General features: G+C 38.8%; 1 protein-coding gene across 2 annotated transcripts in view; it reads left to right on the top strand.

The window, feature by feature from the left end:
• The window catches only part of LOC111569680 (1-phosphatidylinositol 4,5-bisphosphate phosphodiesterase beta-4), a 109,510-nt gene that overhangs the window by 20,812 nt on the left and 67,367 nt on the right, over positions 1-21,331 (top strand). For both annotated transcript variants that reach the window (XM_055015818.1, XM_055015817.1), the window contains exon 3: positions 5,519-5,577. The gene's annotated coding sequence lies outside the window, so the exon portion shown is untranslated. The remainder of the gene's footprint in view (positions 1-5,518; positions 5,578-21,331) is intronic.

Genomic DNA, 21,331 nt, shown 5'->3' with positions numbered 1-21,331 from the left:
GTTTAGCCAGAAGGAAGTGATGATCTAAGGCTGTGAACTGGCTCATACGGTGTTCACACTGGGTCTGGCTCTCTAGCTCGAGGCCAGACCCAGGCTAGCTTTAAAAGTGATCAGTAAAATCTTAAAATCAATTCTAAAATGAACAGGGAGGCTGTGGAAAGAAGCCAGAAGATTGGGGTGATGGGATGTTGTCTGCTAAATCCACTAAGAAGCCAAGCTGCTGCTTTCTGAACTAGTTGGAGTCGACAGAGTGACCCCCTGCAAAACTACAACATGTTGTGATTAAATAGACAAGATGAAATATATTAATTTGGCAAACTTTGCAACTTTTGGACAGAACCAGCTGTCCAGCTCTTTCCCTGCTTTCAGTCTTTGTGCTTTCTAGCTGCATTCAGCAGCTTTGTGGTGTCATTTTTCATGCTATTGTACTACACAAGGAAACATCAGGTTTCATTGATGCATTGCAGTCATTTCAGTGTGCCTGATTGTGCAGATTTCTCCCCTTCAATTTCTAGCCTGGTAACCGCTGCTCTAACCTCCTCAGAAACCCCTCCACCCTGTGGGACGCAGCTGCATCATAAACAGAGGGAGGGGTTTTCTCAGAGTCCATGTTGTCTCATGTCAACTCTCAAAAGAGCAATACTGAGGAAGGAACACAGCTGATGTGAGGGACAAAATGAGAGTTATCTTAAAGCCATGACAGGTGCTGTCCATGGCAGCAGAGCAGCCGACGGCGAGTCCCACAGAGAGCTGCGAGTCGGGGTTCGGGTTGGGTCGGCTTCCTGAGGCGTGGACATATGGTGTTAGCTTGAACTGTCACTTCTAAGCAAGCTCATAGGAGGCATTCTGTGGCTGTCACAGTATAAATCTTTATTTTTGAAGGCCATTGTGCCGCTTTACGGTCCTTTAATAACCCTATTCCTTTTGTATGCGTGCTTTTGTGTGTGCATGTATATATTTTGAGAGTAGCAACTCAGATACTGTAGATAATGTCATTTCCTTGCATGTTGTGACACCTGTGGGAGTGTGCGTGGCTTTCTGTATTAGCAGTGCCATCCTTTTAATCAGCACCCCTGTGTGTTTCCCCCGTAGAGCTGTCATCCGTCGAGTGATGATGGTAGAGCTGCCTCTGTTTACACCATCTAAATCCTGCAGCAGGCAGGGGTGAGATTACCAGCCTCTTACCTGTTGCCTAATCAAAGGAATCATTACTGCACCGCTGGATGTTACTGGGAATAGTGCCTTCTAAAAATAGGCGCACACACACACCAACAGAGAAAGGACAGGTGGAAAGGTAGTGAAGTACATGTAGTCTCTGTTTGATATTGTGTATTCATCACTGAACTGTCCGAGCTGCAGCTCGCTGGAGTTTCCATGGCAGCACTTTTGGGCTCCAGTTAGTTTTCTGTGTTGAAAATGAATCAGCTCTATCTCCTAAAAAATATGTTCCTATACAACAGAGCTGCATTATCAGTTAGATTTTGAGGGAAACCTATTTTCTGCTAGACTACATTCACTTGTGGAGTACCACAGATTTGCACTTCATTTTACTGCTTTGCTCCTTTTCAGCAAACCAGTCATCTATTAGATGGGGAGAGACTCATTGACTGTCAGGGTTTTTTCCAAAATGCCTGTGTTTCTTTACGTTTTACATGTTTAAATAAGAGGACATTCAACATTTATCCTTCAGTATTGCATTTAAATATATTTAAATACATTTTAAATGTATTATTTGTCTTCAAACTCAGTTAAATAAGTAATGATAACTAAAAAATATGCTAAAATATCAGATCTGATAATTGATTAGGCTGATAATTGATCAGCCCCAGCCTGAAGCCCAGAAAATGGAGAAGCTTCAAACATGTTGTGAAAGGATTCATATTTTAACAAAAACCCTAGTATTTTCTTATTAACAACAAATGAAAAAGAAACGTACATGTTAGAATGATCCCAAACAGGAGGTGAACCCCTGTCTCTTAGGTGAAGCCCTTTCTGCCTATCCCACAGAAAACGTTTATTTCAAAATGTAATTGAGAATGTAGTTCAGTTGTGAAAGATTCTAATTTTGTGGAGACATTTACTTTTTAAAATATACAGTTTTACATCACATAACTGACTGTTATTTAAAATTTTTCACATTACCGAGATGTTACTAGTTTTAATGCTATTTATAGTTAATAAACAGCAATAGCTATAATTTTTATAGTTATTACTTATGCAGACAGATGTATGTCTGCGGTAAAATGTGTGTTTTTTTTAGGCACAGTACAGCAGATTTTATACAATGACAGTAAAGCTGTTCCATTCTATTCTTTTATTCATGTTAGAAGCTTGGTTAGGTTTAGGCACCAAAACCGCATGGTTATGTTTTGGAAAAATATCATTGTATGGGTTCAAAAATCAACCCATCCTTGACATTTTGAAGCTTCTCCTCCATTCTGAGTCACATGTAATATATGATTGATTGGCTGAATGGAATGGAAACTGGCAGGAAATATGTTCTCCTTGTACATAATTGAGAATGCAGTTTAGTCATATAGGAATGTAATTGTTGGGAGGCCGGCTGGTCCTACAGCTGTTTTTAACAAAATGCTCAGCAGGACATAAATATCAGTCTCTGTATATGTGACATGGCTTCCCTTTTTTGGTGCAGAGTGCACCCACTCATCCTCTCCTTTGGCTGAAGAGGCCCGTGAACAGCTCTCGTCCACTGAGGCCACTTGACATGTCGAATATTTGATCCACATAAGCTGCCACTGTGGGAGACACATGAGCGAGGGAGAAAACAGATGACTGGAGACAGAATAGATAGTGGAGGATCAATACTGGGTTCAAAATTACCTTATATAATCAATTCTTGATTACCAATATTTTATTAACATGAATTTCTTCATGAAAAAAAGTAAATTGTTTTCTGTGAAGGTGTGTTGTATGTGATATTTAATAATCGCAAAATAAGGTAAATTGTGGTTTATATCCACTTCTTTTTCATAATTATGTTCAAGATTATATCATACATCTAATCAGTCATTTGTATCACGCTCTTTGCCTCAGTAATACGTCTTTATGTTGAATCTGGTGTGTCTTTGTGAATGTTTGGGTCCATGTTTGCAAAAGGACAGAGCTTTGAAGCCATTTTCATGCATGACATTCAGATAATTGAGGTACTTAATGGAGACTCCTTTCCTGGGAAAGACGCATCATTCAGGAAATGGCCATATAGGAAGTAATAGGCAGAGAGCTTGGAAATGGACAATGGAGCAATAAAAGAGACAGAGTGGCAAATCTTCCCTAAATAACATCTTAAATAGAAGCGAACTGATGCTGGATTTTTGGAGCCAGTGTCAAGTAAAAGATTCTGGTACCGATACATCGTAGAATATCTTTATATATATTCATACGTTCAGTATCCATACATCTGGGCATTTTCTTCCACTTATCCAGAGTTGGATCTCCATGGCAACAGGGTCAGCAGGGCATTCCAGACGTCCCTCTCCCTAGCAATGTTTTCAAGTTACTCCTGGGAGATTCGGCGCTATTCCCAGGCCAGATGAGATAAATAAGTCCGGTCTACCCCGGGGTCTCCTCCCCCTTGCCTGGAAGACCTCCAGCTAAACCTACTTAGGTTAGATAAGCATTATATTGAAATGGGAAGGTAATGGGGTCATTGTTTAATAATGTTCCAGCAATGTGGTCACAGACTAGTTACTGTGAAATCACCGCTTGACTACACACCAGCATCTGCTCAGACGTGTGCTCTGCTACATGTGCTGCAGACAGTGCTGACAATGATGTCAACAAATGAGTCGAAGCAAACTATGTGATGACACTTTCTAAAATACTCCAGTTATCTGTTTCTGCATTATGTTCTGTTAAAAATGAAAGCAACTGTTTTAATGTTGGTGCATATTGGATAACATATACACCAATACCAAGTTATATTTGATACAGTGTAAAGATAATGTTTTGTCAATAAAAAATTATGAAGTAACGTCCCAGTACACATCAATATGTTTTGAGTTATAACTACAACAAAGTGATATGTACTTAATTATCATAATTTTAAACAATTTTTAAATTTTTAAAGAAATTTTTCCAATATTAAGTAGGTAGAGGAGAGGACTTAAAAACCTGACCTCAAGCAAAGAAAAATGTAGTTTTAAATTTGATTTCATTAAATTAAATCAACTTGAATTTGATTTTAGATCAACTAATACAGAAATTGCACACAATATTAAGTTGATGCAATCTTAATGTGTCAACCCAACCCATCAAAATAGTGTTTGCAACTTAAAAGATTTGTATAAATCATTAAATTAGAATTTTTATCTTGCAATGTTGCGTTTTCACTAAGTTGAAGGTCATCCTTTTTTTTTTTTACATTTTAGAGTGCAGGCTCATATAAAGTTATAACATTTTTACTTGTGTGAATGTCAGTCATAATGGCCTCAAATGTGCCAACATCAAAACATATATTGCATTATTATTGCAATATTATTGTCTATATAAGCAGAGTGAGTGATGTTCGTGTATAGTGGCTCATGTTAAACAGTAAATAAATTACTTTTATTCAATGCTCTTCAAAATACAACCCAAAAATGTACTGTATGAAATGTCTCCTGCAAAATGGAACAAATGGGCTTTCAAAAAATTCATCATTAATCAGAAGTTATATTTCCAAATACAATCTGCAGAATGGCAACTCTTCCTGACTTAGTTGTCGAAATCTTTCCTTCGCTGTCTACACTTATCTGACAAAGTTTATCTTGCAAAGTGGCTGTATAAAGAAACCATTACATCGCTGTTCCTGTGCCGCTCTGGGTGAAGCAAGATGGAGCTGCAGTGATGAGGTGAAGGGAGACACAAGCCGAACCATAGTCACCGCTAAGTGCAGGAAATGCTGAGGAATCTGTCTTGTCGTCCATGGAGACGTAAGGATATAAGATGCTTTGCCAAGAGGAGGATTATCCTCCTTTTCCATCTATAGCTTTCTTCCTGTGTCACTCCCTCACACTGCCGCTCTGTGTGTCCCTTTGACCCACTCTGTACTTTACATTTTAAGCTTTTAGAACAAACTCTTCCTTTGATTCTCGCTGACATACCTGCCACTCGAAAGCTGCAGCAGAGCTGATGTGGAGGAGATGCAGTTTGTCTAATTTCCCAGCTCATTTCCAATCGCTTCTCTGACGAACGCAGCCTTTTTCTTAAGGGGAGCAGCTTCTTATTAAAAGTTTATTTAGCAGAAGCCTGAGGAATGATTAAAAATCGTCACTAGCCAAATAGGATGAGGAGCGTTGTGGGGAGCGAGTGATTACACCCCAGTGTGCGTTGTTCGTGCGTATGCTTGTGTAGTGACGGATTTTTTTGTGTCAGTGTTTCCCCCGAAGGCACCACAAGCATCTGTAATATTACTGTACAAGATGAGGATGAATAATGAAATTAGCACGTCTCATATCTGCAAATTACACTAATTTCTTCTTCTCTCTTTCTTGGTTTTTTTTTTTTTTTTGCTTTTCAGAGCGGTCCAGTGCTATCTTCCAGAGTTTCCCTTCCCCTCAGTTTTCTGTCTGTCACCTGGTAAGTACACTCACATTCACCTCCTACATATAGAGTGCAGATAGAAGCTTTCACTGTTTTTTAGTCCTTTACGTAATCATCAGCTCACTGCCTGCCTGAGTGGAGCTGCAAATTGCCACCACCTTTACGAAACTGAGCATCATTTCTTGCTAATGTACACTTAAAGGTGTTTATAGAGCATGACCACATGGTAGGCAGACAGTATACCTGCTTCTGATGAGTACAATGAGAATTAGTGGCCATTTATGTTTCTTTATTCGGGACAGATATAAGATCTAGACATTAGCTGTGTTTCCATGATTGCATTCATAAGTATTGCATTAGAAAAAAGTAATAGAAACAGAAAAATTGAATTGTATCGTTAGCAAAATAGACAGCTAGTGTACCGATGACATTCTCAAAAACACTGATTCATACTTGCAGAGTTTCATCTGTACCAAACCTAAGGGTGGAGCTTTCTGTATTATTATTCCTTTTCAGAGTCAGTTCAGACAAGTGTGACTGAATTACTCTGATATTACAGCTTGCTATCATGCAGCATACAGTAGTTTTACGGTATTTGAGCATAGTTGTAGGTGAACTGGTGTGCTGAGCTGCAGTGAAAGAGATCCAGGGACTTCATAAATCTGTACACTCATTTTATTCACATAGAAAAAGCAACAGTTTATAGTTACATCTAAGTTAAGTCATGAAGGGATTATTTTTTAATGGAAAAACTTTTAAATATGTGTTTTTTAATTTATTTATAGAGAATGAGGTTTTAGGACATTAATCAATAACTGGGGAATAAATTTAAGCAGAAAAACAAAAATTCTGTTTTCGTTTCGAAATGTGTCTTTCCCAGTAATATTTGAATTCTGGTATTTTCTAGTCTCTGACACACCTGGTAATACTGCCGAAGATTAAATACCACTAAAATGCCAGCTGTTCTTATAGCAGCTTCACATCTGTTACATGTGAATTCAACATTGCTGGATTATTATGTTTTTCTCTTTTTGAAAACGGTTAAAAATTAAAGGCAATAAAGACATGTCAAGATCTGCAGACGGAGTGCTTCATATATAATTATAATATAATATAATTGTTTTTTCACTCACACAGGCAGATATTACGCATGTGATGAAAGCAAGATCTGTGTTTTGTTTGGAAAATAATCCATTCTGCATTTAAAACTTGTTGAGTCTGAATGAATAGAAGCGACAGCGTTCATGATGCACAATGAAAATATATGTCAATAAGCAGACAGTTCAGTCGCTGTTTTCTGGTTCGTACTCAGGAAAGCTTCCACAGTAGCCAGCTTTAATGTGTAATTCCCAGCTATCTGCAATCGCCAGTTGTTTACCAAAATCGAGGGACTTGGTGGATGTGTTTTTCCTGGTGTGTGTGTATGTGTGTGGCCGGGGCTTTTAATGACGGCGGTAGATGCATTCTGTTTAGAGATGTGTGTACTCTGGTAATGCCTGAGGGGGTGGCATGGCTGGGTGGGCCAGCCAGTCCCTGTGTCGCTGTAAACACACACTGGGATCCCATTCAGAGGCTGAAATGTGCCTGTTTGTGTGTGTGTGCGTGTGTGCGTGTGCATGAGCCGGGGAGCCAGAGGCTATTACTGGCCAGCAGGGTTGCTATGGAGACCAGTAGTGTCAGAGAGGAGCAACATCTGTGGGGTGTTTGTTTGTCAAGACAGGTTTTCCTCTCAGCGTCTCTCTCTTTTTCCCCTGTCAGCGTCGTGATAAAAAAGAAAACTCATCAGGGAAAGACCGGCTGAAGTCAGAAAGCCTCGCGCAAAATCCTCAATCATTAGTGTTTACAGAATCAGTAAATATGAATGTGATTTCAAATCTGTGTTTTCTCGGGCAATAGTTCAGCCGCCTCTGCTCAATCATGCTCGCAGTAGGCCCTCGGTCCGTCAGTCAGCAGGGACTTGGGGACTCTTTTCACTGGGTTCATGCCAGTGGAAAGCTCACATTCTGGGGAAGCATTTAACCCCTGCCCCCTTGTTGCTCCCTCTCTCCACAGCTCCCCTCTCTATATGGACATGTTCTATTTCCACAGCTCTTTTCTCCTGGCTGCCTTACCGGCCGCTCAGCAGGGCACAAATTCTCTTTTAATAGGTACTTATTTGGGCAACGGGAGAAGTCCCATATTTCTGAGCAAATCCTTGACTCCCTCCTCCTGTCAGACTCTCCTTGTTTCAGACCCTCAAGCTTCTGTTTATTACACATTTTCTCATGATAAGATATCCTCCATTTCCTTGGGTAAACCTTTCAGATGGACAGCAGTGAGGAGAGCAAGCAGAGGGTTGCATCTTCAGTCATCCCAAATTTATTTTCTTTATGTGAAAATCCATTAATTTGGAGCATTTTAATCCCCTTAAGATAGTTCCGTATGCTGCTGTTACATGGAAGCCACTAAGTCCAAGAGTTTATCAGAGAAAAATTAAATATTCAGAGGCTTCCTAAGTACAGGTTCTTGCAAATCAAGCAGAATATATTGTGTGTATCTTCAGTGTTTCTGACCATATTTGGGGAAACCTGGCCTCGGCAGCATTGTGTGTAACTGGGCAAACCGAACCTTCGACCTCCTAATCTGGTCTAAATGAGACACTCACAACACGGTGGTGCACAGCTCAGAGTCTGTGATGTAACATAGTCATTTTGGAATAATATGGTGTTTTCACTCTGCAGGCATCCCTCGGCAAAGGCCAGTTACCTAACTGTCATCCTCAAATTAACAAGCTTTTGCAGGTTACCTTCTGCACCTCCACCATTTATGCCAAGATTAGACTAAGCCTGCAGTTAGATTGTGGTTATGTCCTCACATGCCTGTAGTAGTAGTGTGATACGGATATCATACCCAAAAAGTGCCTCTACAGTAATAAAGGATTCTGTTAAGGGCAAACACAGCTCTGTGTTAAATAGTAGAAATTTAAGCCTAATTCCTGCCAATTATACAACCAAATAGAGCTGCAGAATATGTAGCTTCACTGAAAATGCCATATGAAATACAGCAACATAACTCGAACATGCTCCAGTTTTATTTTTTGCCGTTTGATATAAAAAAACTCACATTTTCCATAAGAAGTCTGACTCAAGAGGTTTATTTTTACTTTATTTACAGGACATGGAGTTTGTTGACATGGAGGTTCCACATGTACACAGCAAAACAGGAGAGAAACACTAGAAAAAATGAAGATTTGGTTGCAAAAAGAAACGTGGAAATATTTCAGCTCTGTATGATGAGTGCAGCATCAGATCTGAATCAAAAATATTGAAGTTTTTCCAATATTGTGCAGCCTTAGAACCATATATGAACTTAATTTTTGTGTTCGGACAAAAATATATTAAGCCAAAGTCAAGCCTAAACACAAGTGCAGCTGAGGAAAGTTGAGTTTTACAGTTTTCCTCCTGGTGACATTTTTAAACATATTTTCTCTGTACCAAAGCCTTTTAAAATCAATTGCACAGACAGTGTTCCGGTTGTGCTTCTATTATTAACCAGGCACGGACACCATCACCTTGAATAATGGAGTTTTCCATATTCCGTTTGGTGGCCTCAGTCACACATATTCATCACTGTGCGAACACTGAGGATTTCTACTCATATGTTGAGGCTCTGTTCCCTTTTTCACATGTAAACATTCTTAAAGCACTATAGGCAACATGGTAATTTTTTCATGCAGTCGTGAATTTTGAGATATTTTTGATTCCATGGTATGTCTTCTTTCAGTCTAGTTGAGAGAAATCCTAAATACACATTTAGATGTTTAATTTACACTTTGTCTATTTGCATCTGCAGAGTTCACTTATAAAACAAGCCAGAAACCTCCATGTTTGTAGCGCTGATGTATACCAAACATTCCAGTTTTATTCTATATTCCTGGGCAGAAGAGTTTGTTCATATATCATTCATAGCCTGATATATGGAACATTTTGTACATTCCTAAAAACATGGCACAAATTTATTTTTTCTGACTGTACAGCATTTTGTAATGTATAGAGTGATAGAAAACCTTCTTGTAAACAGTTTTAATATAGGGCCAAAATTTCTGTTTTGGAAATTGGTGTATTTTTTAGATTTATAAGTCATCATTTGCATATTTAAGCCTGAAATTTCTGAAAATACTGTGTTGATTGTAAGAAATCAGCTGGGGAAGCCACATAGTGATATCTATTAGTTAAAAGTTTCACCCTCTTCACTCATCGTGTCTCCCCTTGAAGCATCACTTGTTAGTCTGGTATTTTCACTCTCTTCTAATTTGTCTGCCCCCAATTAACTCCCTTGAGCAGCCGTTACACTTGCAAACAAAAAGCAGCCTCGTGTGATGTCTGTTTGCAGATGGCGAGGGAAGTTTCGAGTTGTGTTTCAGTCTCAGGACTGGATTAAGTGTGCTGATGCGTCAGCCTTGCCTCCTTCATTACATTCAGGGAACTCCCTGACTGAGTCACTTTTTTCAAACGCACACACAAGCATGCATTGCACGCACAGTGATACATGCACTAGTCTAAATAACTCTGATTAAGACTCCTGATAACTTGGGGACAGCCCTTGCCCCTTCTCTCACATCCTTCCCCTCCTCTCTCTTTCTTCGAGGGGCTTCAGTGTTCCCTCGGTGATGCTAATCGTTGGCCCTCGGGTCAACTGACTCACACAAATGCACTATTATCCACAATTTGGCAATGTGCTCAAGGCAGCCATTTGTTAGGTGGAAGCTCCGTCCATTAGGACATGTGTTAAATTCTTTGTGTAACTCAGTTTGGCAGAGGGTGGATGTCGATGACTATATATAGAACTCTATGTGAATGTGTGTTTTCCAGTGTTGGTGCATGTTTTAGCAACTAATTTTGGGTTTCCCATTGCTGTATATGGGTTTTCTACATTTCCGATTGCTGTGGGAACATTGTGTTGTTACTTACGTTTATTGACAATATGTACGATATTTGCACACATATGTCGTGCCGGTAAGTGTGTCTGAAAAAAAGCCAGTTTCCATCCCAGGCTCAGTTAATTATGTAACGCAGAATCGAGCAAGCACGGTGATCCTCGACTATAAAAGGCAAAGATGAGGGTAGAAGAGGGTCATTTGGCTCAGAAAAAGACATTCTTCCCCGCGACATCGTAATACTTCCTTTAGCTGGAGTCCCAGAGAAACAAATGGTGATTACAGATTTCTGTACATACAACCCAAGAAAAGCATCCATCAGCCAACTGACAGCAGAATGTTATTTTCTTCTGTTCATAGCAATTATTTCATATCTCCCCCCAAAAATCGAGGCCTGTTCATATGCAGTCTCAGCGGCCCTCTGCAGTTTAGTTTTTAAGTTATGATCACTGGATAGATGTCTAATTTGGAGTTCTTAATTGGAGAAAATAGTTGTAACAACAATAAAATGAGTAATCTAGGAAAAAGAAGAGTAGTCGAAGCAGTATACATGTCCAAACTAGAATCCATATTTTAGCACTGAACATGCATAGACCAATGCAATTTACTGATTAGCAGCACCACAGAAGCAGTTTTTTAGTCTAGTTTGTGCACCTTACATAAGGACATGTTTATGTTTGTAAGGGAAACATGCAGGATGCAACAGTTTTTGTCTAATCTATGAGTTAGGGGATAAAAATAAACCAGCAGACCTCCTCAAAGTGATTAAATCCAATCCTGGTAGAGCTTGACATTAAGGCCTTTCTGGGTCAAGTGGATTTTTTGTCGGGCAAGTGGAAGAGAAATTACCTAGCCCCACTAGACAAGTTCAGAGAAATAATCAGAAGCCATAACATGTGTATTCCTTTTATGTCACTCATTACTTAGCTATTTAGTTAAATGAATAACCATAGATTGTTATAGTAATCTGGTTTCAGATGATTTCATTAAATTCCAATTCAGTTTTACTTGTATAACTGCCAGCTGTGAGTCATTTCAGGACACTTCACATTGTGAGTTTTAGACCGTACAATAATATATTATATTAGAGCAAAAGCCAACCAATCTAATAATTCCCTTTGAGCAAACAGTTGTTGACAGTGCACAAAAAAAGCTTCATAAGCTTTTCAAGAGAAACTAAGATGACTTTTCGAAAATGAACAAATAATTGGTTTCCTCCTAAGGACAATTAGCATTTTTATTGCTTGAATTGCGTTAATCTCCATGCACCTCAGACAGTCAGTAACTCACTGGGCAAAGTTAAAGGAGATGAAGAAGCATGTTGACACAATAACTGATAGTAGCGATTAGCTAGTTAGATAGCAGACCAATGGCATTAGACCAGAGTGAATGAGTTTTCAAGAAAGCAGTTCAAACAGTAAGTCAGACAAATCTGCCTTGAATGATCTGTACTACTAATTCATCACTTGTGCAGCAAATACAGATTATTTTCATTGTCAATTAAACTGTTGATTATTTTCTTAGATAACTGATTAGTTGTTCAGTCTATAAAATGCCAGATAATGGTAAAAATGTCTTGTTTTGTTCACAACCAAAACACATTCAATTTATTGTCACAGAGGAAGAAAGAAACCATAAAATATTCAGATTTTAGAGGCAGAAATCAGAGAATTTTTCCTTACAATATAACTCAAATCTGTTGTCAAAATAGTCCACTCTTAATTTAATAGTTGGTAACTAAGTATTCACTTAATTGTTGCAGCTCTCCATCGAATGCTCAGTTTCTTTTTTTATCTGATGCATCACAAACTTTTCTTGAACTCTTTGTAGCTTTGTTGCTTCACTCTTCAGCTCATGTAATTCTAGTATACTGTGAAATACAGAGAGAATAACCTGATAGACTTGATGAGCATTGTGTGAACTCATTTGGCAAGGGCTTGAAAATAACTGATGTTCATTTATATGTAAATTTTCTGTACTCTTGCTTTAAACGTGCAGTTGATTCATGTTTAATGAAGTCTTGTATGTGGCATCTAATGAGTTAGTAAGAAAGGCCAGTTGGTCATATTCTTCAGCTGTTAAAAGAAGTAAAATATTGCTTGTGGAGTTTAAATGTCCTGTTTTTCCCAGACAGTCTGGAGATTTAAATGTGCAGTTTTCTCATTACAATCCTACTTATCTAACCTGTAAGCAAACACTGTCTGCTGAAGGCTATACGCTCTGTGTGTTTCTGTTAGTAATTCTTTAGGCTCAGAGGACTATGTGATGTGAGCTAAACAAAGCAAACTTACATGGGTCAGCAGACTTAAAAACACAAACAGTCCTGGACATATAGACAAACATGGAAAAACCTCCACAAATATATAGGTGTAGGCTGCTCAAGGAGCCACAGAAAACCTCTGCTGATGCTCAGTGAGCAAAGCGGAGAATGTGGATCAATCGAACAAGCACAAAGGGACTTTCAGAGACTCGCAGTACTGATTAGCCGTCCGTTTCCCTGTTCGGCTCTTCCACTCAATCCCCCTCCTCACTCAGACTGCTCAGAAATTGTTCCCTGCACGCCAGGTTTTGTGCAGCAACATGTACATCACAAGTCTGCATGCTACGCTGAGCTGCAGTTGGGCATGAGGAGGTGTGATAGGCCGTGAAATCGGAGATCTTAGACAGTTTATACACAAGCACACAGGATCTCCATCCTTGTTAAGTGCATATTTACTCAGCGAAACACTGCTCCCTCCATGCTGCCCTTTTGTTAAGCCTCTAAATGAAATGTAAAAACAGACGATATTAACATTGATTCACTGCCATATGAGCTGTTTGCTGAAAGAACAGAGGTCTTACTGGTTTAATAAAATCACTGTATTCCTCGCAGGGCTCTTATTGAAATAAAGACTCCTCTTATCCAGTGTAAACCATGGCAGCTTTATGATTTTGCTTCGTCTCTCTGCTGTGTGCAGCAAACATGAAGTACTAACTGCATTCTATCTGATGGCATAAATTTTAATTTAATTCAGAAAACCTGCCACCACAACAATGTTGTAGTCTGTGGTATTAAATATTGTTACAGACTCTCATCTCTACTGCAGAGCAGCAACCTGTTGCAGTTTGCTCTTAGAATATGGCACACTGGATCTTTGTTTTTCTGTGTACTTTGGTTGGTGGATCTCTTGCCGGAGGCCTTAAACACAGACTTTTTAACTAAACTAGTTGACCTGAGGTGTTTTTTTTCTCACCTGTAGCATTGAAAACAGAGCAAACATCCTGGTCTAAATACTGCCATAGAGCTGTTGGTTCAACATATTTGAAACAGTAGTTTGTGGCATTACTGTTGAGAGTTGTAATATATTATAGTTTTGTTAGTTTTTTTTTACTATTACTTTGTCGCCAGGAGTACCTGTCTTTAATAGGCATTTGAATACACCACAAACTGTGTTCAGTATCGACAGGAGTTCACTCTGTAGTTTGTCATTCTAACCTCCTCCCTGCTGATTGGTTGAAACCCTGCACATGTGGTTCCTGTATGTGCACACTGCAGGGACTCTGTTTGCTTTACTGAGTACAATAGCACAATGATACGCTGGTATTTTTTTGGATCTTTAAATTTGATTTGTTTTTGGTATTTGTGTTATGTGCAGCAGACGTGGTGCATATGAAATATGGGCTGCAGGATTAAGGCCAAAATGATAATCATGACTATTTATTATGATTAGTCACAGATTTTAGGAACAAAATATTTGTACTGCACTATTGCATTTACCTAAACGGAGCACTGCTTTTCACTTTCTTGTCTTGCTACATTCTTGCTAATGTACTAATATTTGCTTCAAAATAAGACTCGGCACATCTGCCAGAGGAGGAATCTACATAAAGTTGTACCATCACTTGCTTAGTGCAGTAGGTCCTCGGTTTACGACGTCCTTGACCTACGGCGTTTTGTGGTTACGTTGCTGTCTCCCATAAATTTATTAAGAAAGTCTTCTTCCATCATTCCAACGTACGCTGTTTGCGACATTATAACACATTTTATGTGGGAACTAGTTGGCGGATATGGCATTGTACGAGGAAGACGGTTTTGTTTACATTCTCCAGTATGTAAGTTCTGACTTAAGGCGAAAATCGAGTTACGTTGTGCCATAGGAGTGGAATTCTGACGTCGAGGACCCCCCATATATGTTCATCGAGAGATGCTGCAATCAATGGTTTTCCCCTAAATGCCTCATATGCAGGCTAAGGTTGACGCTAGCTAGTCGGCTGTACACAGAGAAGCCTTTAGTCTCTACTCAGGTACTGCAGTATAGCAAGGTGTATGAACAAAAATTACTTTAAATAGAGTTCTATAATGTCAGATTAACCTAAGATGAAACCACATCATTTTATCTGTCAATTTATTGTGCAGCCCAAAATAAAATGTGTTTTTCATGCAAATGAAGCGGGGCATTTCAAAGTGCTCAAATATTTGTGGAAACTGGCTCTAACCAGTGATTCTGTGATTTCATTAATTAAATATGTGTACCAAACACCAGACTGCTGTAAAATAACGACACAGACATTAGTATTTTTGCACGTAGTCTCCCAATTTATGCACATTTTTGGACAAACTGGCCATGCAGAAAGTGGAGAGTGTATTTCCCTTTTATCATAGTTTCTGTGCTCTGTCTAAACCTTGCTGTGTCTCCCTGTTGTCTCTTTCATCCACAAACAACAGGAAGAGGCTGCAGCCACATCCATCAAGTGCTGTTTATTTTTTAATTCTGAAGGTGCAATTTAAAACAGTATGATATGACACAATCGAGTTATTAATACCATTGTTTATTTCAATATATTCACAAAATGAGGAATATTTTAGGATAGATATTCAAACAAAGAATCTGTAAAGAGGATGGTTATGAAAAATTGTTCTTATTTAGAAATCTTGGTTCACTCAGTTTTGGAAGCAGTAGAATTTATTTCCTATGTAAACCTAAATGTCTACCTTTTTAAAAATAGACTAAAGGCAGCCAGCAAAATGAAGCACTGATTTATATATTTTTGCTGCAGCCCACAACCGTCTGCACAAAGTGGCAATTATTTGGATGGCAGCATTGAAAAATGAAAAGGAAGCCTCGAACATTATTTACAGAAATGAATTTCATGCCATCAATGTCAACATTCGGCTTTAATGGCAGAGGACTCGTAGTGAAGCATGTTTAACATAATTATACAATCTGGTGGAGACTTCAAATGCCACAAAAGCAGTGGCCCAAGTGTGATTTGACCTGTAACCTTTGCAATGTTTTGTTGTCAGTGCCTTGAAGTAAACAACCTGTTTGTGTTGACTGACAGAACTAACAAAAAGAAGACATACATAGGTAATAATATGAATTATGAATGCAATCTCCAGAGGACTGTAATGTATTAAAAACATCTGACAGGTTACCTGCATAATGACACATTACATTATCTTTGTGCTTACAACTGCCATTGTGTTATTTTCATTATAATTAGTGCTGAACAAGTCATCAGTGGCTGAATAGGCACAATTATTTGCTTTAATAGCTGAAAATGTATTGCACTTAGTCCTCTACTATGACTTGTATTGATTAAAATTAATATCTGCCCTAAAATAGCAGTGAAATTATCATGTTATTCATAATGTGCTGCGAATGGACTTGGTTTGTTTTGCCGCACTATTGTGGCTCTCCAACAAAGACAGATTGCTTTTCTTGTGTTCACTTTTTTAGAAGGTAATTGCGCGTGCTATTAGATAGATGAAGGTTCACATCTTTGGCTTTTTGATAATGCTGGGATTTGAGCATAATGGGCAAAGAAAATTATTCTTAGCAGCAGGGGATTTGTTTTGCAGGGAGCCAGTGTAGGGGAGTTTTGTGTCCTAAGATGGGTTCAGCCTCAAGGGCAGTTATGACCCTGATAGTAAGAGAGAAAGATTGATGGTGTTGTTTAAGAAGAGGCAGTGTGATGGTGGCTTCTAGTAAACATACATGTGTAAGGTGATGTGGGTAATGAAAAAGCAGAATTGTATATATAGTAGTGCTTTTAGTGTTAAATAAGGCTGCGGTCAACCAAAAGAAAATCTTGTTCGACTGAAATCGTACCACTAATGGCTAGACTTATATTATGAATTATAGATGCACATAAAAAGCTGATATTTGCAGCATATTAAATTATTTTAACCTCATTATATTTCATTAAAATAATAGCAACAGACTAGAGGCAGACCAGTGTGTACCTAACCCTATTCATATGATTGCTGAAAATAAAACTTAATCAAGTGGTGATCCCAAAACAGGAACTGTTAAGGAATATATTCAACAAGTTAGCTGCTGTTTTTAGGTTTTCTGCCACGTTGGTTGCTGAGTTGTGATATGGAAACTGCTTTTTGCAAAGTTTACACTTGACTTTTTGGCCACATAACGCAGCCAGAATGACAACTTCTTTGACATGGTATCTGTTAGTTTGAAGCTGGCTCAAGTAAATGCTCAGTAAAAGTTGAATAAGTTAGATCTCGAAGTCTCTATTAGGTTGAGTGAGGTCAAAGATGTGAAAACAGAGGAGTTTTTAGAGGTAGCCTGTTGTATTGCCAAAAACACTTCATTAATCCTGGAATAATGTCAATGTCGCACTTTTCTGTCTATAAAAGAAGGACCAAAGCTTGTCTCACCAGTGAGAATTTGGTCTGATCAGAGTTTATGGATCAACCCATCAACCTGTCAGCCTGAACACTACAGCCCTTAATAATTTGTGTATTATTATATTACATTATCAAAATCACATCTAGATTCATACACCTTATCTGTAGTTTTTGTAGGAGATGAATCAGATTGATGTGTTATGAGCCTCGGTTTAGGTTTCAGCAGCATTTTATTGAATCCAAATCCACTATGAAATCCACTTATTAAATCAGAATCCTTTTGAAACCCTGCCTGAATTTCATTAAGTTTAGATTTTATTATTAGCAAGTATCTAGAGTTATAAATAACTGCAACTCAGAGTTTCTGTGATCAGCTGTTGTTGGGCAAGAAGCCAGGAAAACACAGTGGTAGCAACTCAGTTATTTAACATGAACAATAATTATGCTACCCTAATTAATAATCACAATCTGTAGCTCCAATCAGCTGCATTTTTGACACTGAAATAACAGCTGTAACATTCTGTTCGATTGCTGCATGGAAAGTTCAACAGGGACAGTTTGCTGTGCTGAGATCAGCTGATCATTTCTGTAAAGAAAAGTCACCCTTGTAGTGATGCTTCTTTGGCAGAACACAGTCAGCTGCTTGGAGAGGGCACATTAAGCAGCAGACAAGAAACAAGAAATTAACATTTAATACCCACAGATAACCAGTGGAAGCAACAGGCTATAAATGAAAAGCTGCTAAGATCACTTGCATGTGTTTGAGACCATTTTTTCCCTAACAAAAATAACCAGCAGATCCAAAATGGAGCTACAAAAGTGACTTCACTTTTTTTTCATAGCTGCAAGACCAGGTAAATATCCAAGACAAAAAGCAAAGACGGCATGATGACACTTTGTCATATATGCAGTTTAGATTAGAGGCCAGGATGTCACGGGGAGAGAGTAACGCAACTGTATGTACACATGCGTTCGAGCAGATCTGTTCATTGACCAAGCTTTGGAAATAATAAGGACCGCATACTGCTATCATTCCAGACACTAGTGTTACAGTATGTTTTTGTTGCAACAGGCACACCAACCGAGCAGTGTGGGTGTGGAACAATAGTATAAGAAATAGAAAAATATGCTACTTTTACCATGTGTGCAGTAGGGCTGGGCGATAAATCGATTTTATTGATTAATTCGATTTTGTACTTGATGTCGATTTGTTTTAATGAAAATTGATTTTCTCATCAACATCCGCCACCAACGCCTGCCCGCTGGGCTCCCGTAGTTCAGAGTGCGCGCCCAATGCCCACATTGTCCTCTGTGTTGAAGAAAAAATATCTCTGTCCACACCACCATCTATTGTCAAAATATCTCCTAAACGCAAGGAACAAAAAACTGGGGATGTCCCAGTCATGTTTTTTTTGCCCCCAATCTAGTCCATACCATTTAATATTTAGCATTTGCTGATACCAAATCTAAATCTGATGCCATTTCATAGATAATACATACTTCAAGTATATTAAAGGTATTAAAATCAACCTTATATATATATGCTCAGTGACAGAATAGCTCTTCAATGCATAGTTGTTCCACCAGTTGGAACCTCTTCCTGTTTAGTGTCATAGAGACCTGATGGGTTGGTCACTTGAACTATGGGTAGTTCATGTTGGCGAGCAGAGAGCATTGTGGTTTAGCTAGCAACAGGCACCATGACAAAGACTTATGTGATGCTTAATGACCTTAAGACAAGCCTGGATCGACTAGGAATACAATTTTATATCCCAGTGGCATATTCAGCTTTGCAGCTAAAATCATGTGTCCATTGACCAAAACAGCAACATTAGTAGAGGCCACATGTTCACTGTGCTGAAACTGTGTTACTGATTAATCCATTATTGATTGATCACACTGCCTATTATTGATCTGGCAAACTACACAATATGTATCCCTACCATTATGCCACAAATTTTGTTCTCCATGTGACAAGTGTCTGGCTTAACTTTGTGCTGATACTGATCAGTTTAGAAACGCCTTCATTAGCCCTGATATTTGAGATCGAATCGGGACATCCTAGTGAAAACAAAAGCATGCCAAGCCAGTCTACATGAACAATATGTCAAATAACTTGAACTACGGATGCTGTGGACAAAAAATATTTGGTACAGCAGACACATAGACTTTTGTGTACAGGTAAAGTGGTGCAGAAAAGCCAAATTAAGTTGTAAACTTGTGGGCGCTCGTATAGCTCAACGCGTTGAGCGGGCGACCCACGTACAGGGGCTGGTCCCCGACGCAGCTGGCCCGGGTTCGATTCCCGCTTGCGGCCCTTTGCTGCATGTCTTCCCCTGACTCTTCTCCCATTTCCTGTCTCTCTCTCACTGCACCTATCCAATAAAGCCGATAAAAGGCCAAAAAAATAACTTTAAAAAAAAAAAAAAAAAAAAAAGTTGTAAACTTGTAATTTCTAATGCTTACCACGCGCAAAGGAACCAGTATATACCCTCAGTTGCTTCAGGCACATGCTCAAAACAGCAATGGGAATGATGTGATATTATTGTTTCCTAAACATTTTGAAGAAAACTTTTAAAAAAGTCAGTTGAAGTTCTGTTTGCCTGTGAATGAGGCAAAGAAATAATGGAGACTGTTTTTTATTAGCGCAGCCAAAGCCTGAGAAATATTAAATTAACACTGGTATTGTTGTGTTTTTTTTTTAATGGCTTTATTTGACTTGCCCTGATCCTTCCTAGGGAATGTTGTAGATTCCAGTTAGGTGATATTTTTCCTCTGGTTGCTTTATGTTTCTCATAAGCACTGCCTTATTTTGCCAGACTCCTCTCTTCAGTGCTGCTCCCCCCAACATCCCTTTTAAGTTTAAGTAGCAACTACAGGTAGGAGCACATATGTTCTTTCTTCACCTTGACACATACAAACTTACACAGCTATTTTCACTTACTTCAGTTAATTAGATCTTTTCTAAGACCTATGTGGTTATCGGTTCTCCATTGACAGTCAAGGTGGCATACCTTTTCTCTTCTTTTTAATAGCAAAGGTCCACCCACATTCACCCTGAAAAGCAGCCTAATGATGCAGAGTAACTGAGTGAGTGCAGGGCCTTTAAAGCCTCCTACTTTCATCTATCTACACTTGCTCCTCATTCCTTAAATAGATTTACAACCTGAGAGCAGAGATGATGGTTGCTCATTAATGTCATGGCAGCAGCAGGTGGGCACAGCATTTGGTAAACTGCTGTCCCTCAATCCCACAGACAAGAAAGTATAGTGCTTGAAATGCATCTGCATGTAATTGACTTAAAGGATGTTAATCATGCTATACCAGCATGCTCTTGACTGAAGTGGGGCTTATGAGTTAATGCTTTGATTTACCAACCAACTATCATCTGGAATTATGAGAGGCGAAAATCTATGATGCACAATTATGGTTCTCAAGACACCTCTTTGCAGAGCTCTTTAAGTATGACATATGGAGAGATATACTTGACAGTTTGATGGGAAAATTGATTTCCGTCTCATCCCGGTGCTTAGTACTCAAAGGTGTATGATGTGGCAAAGTACCAAGAATGAAGTGGAGCCAAAGTTGGCAAAAGATGCAGAGATGTGTTCAATGCTACACACTAAAAATTGACTTTGACCTTTTTCTGTTATGTGATATAATAGGTTAGCTGCCTTTAGTTAACCTGGCAGTTGGATGCATACCCATAAAACACATGTATGCAAATAAAGCAAGTAGCCGAAGGTCCGGCCTACATCCAAGACTTAAAGTGACAGTTTATGAGGCACCCACTTCACACACGGGTGAGTTGAAGACACATTGCAGTTCCTCTATTGTGAATTTTTATACAACTCACCTGTTCAAATTGTATTAAGGCTGAAACTTGTGCATAGTTTAGGGTGTTGTTACTTTGAGCATCAGGCGAATTGCCGACTCAGTTCCATTCACGCTCCATGTCTTTTCTCATTTTTGGATTATCTGCACCTTCAAAACCACTCTTAGGAAACCTATACAGGGATGTGTTAGGAGCTTGGGGTTGGGTTTTAGTAGCACTTCATTCATTCAGAGTGAAATAGCCACTCATTAAATTAGAATCCTTTCAAACCACTGGCTTAATTTCATTAGATTTTGCTTGTATAATTAGCCAATATTCTGAATTTTAAATATCTACAACTCAAGTTTAATCAAGTCTTTGTCGAGAAGCCAGAAATGCTGCAGTATACAGTGATAGCAACACTAATAATCAA

This window comes from Amphiprion ocellaris, chromosome 12, assembly GCF_022539595.1.
Source record: "Amphiprion ocellaris isolate individual 3 ecotype Okinawa chromosome 12, ASM2253959v1, whole genome shotgun sequence".
In the NCBI taxonomy this organism is placed as follows: Eukaryota; Metazoa; Chordata; class Actinopteri; family Pomacentridae; genus Amphiprion; species Amphiprion ocellaris.
This window is presented reverse-complemented; position numbering and strand designations above follow the sequence as displayed.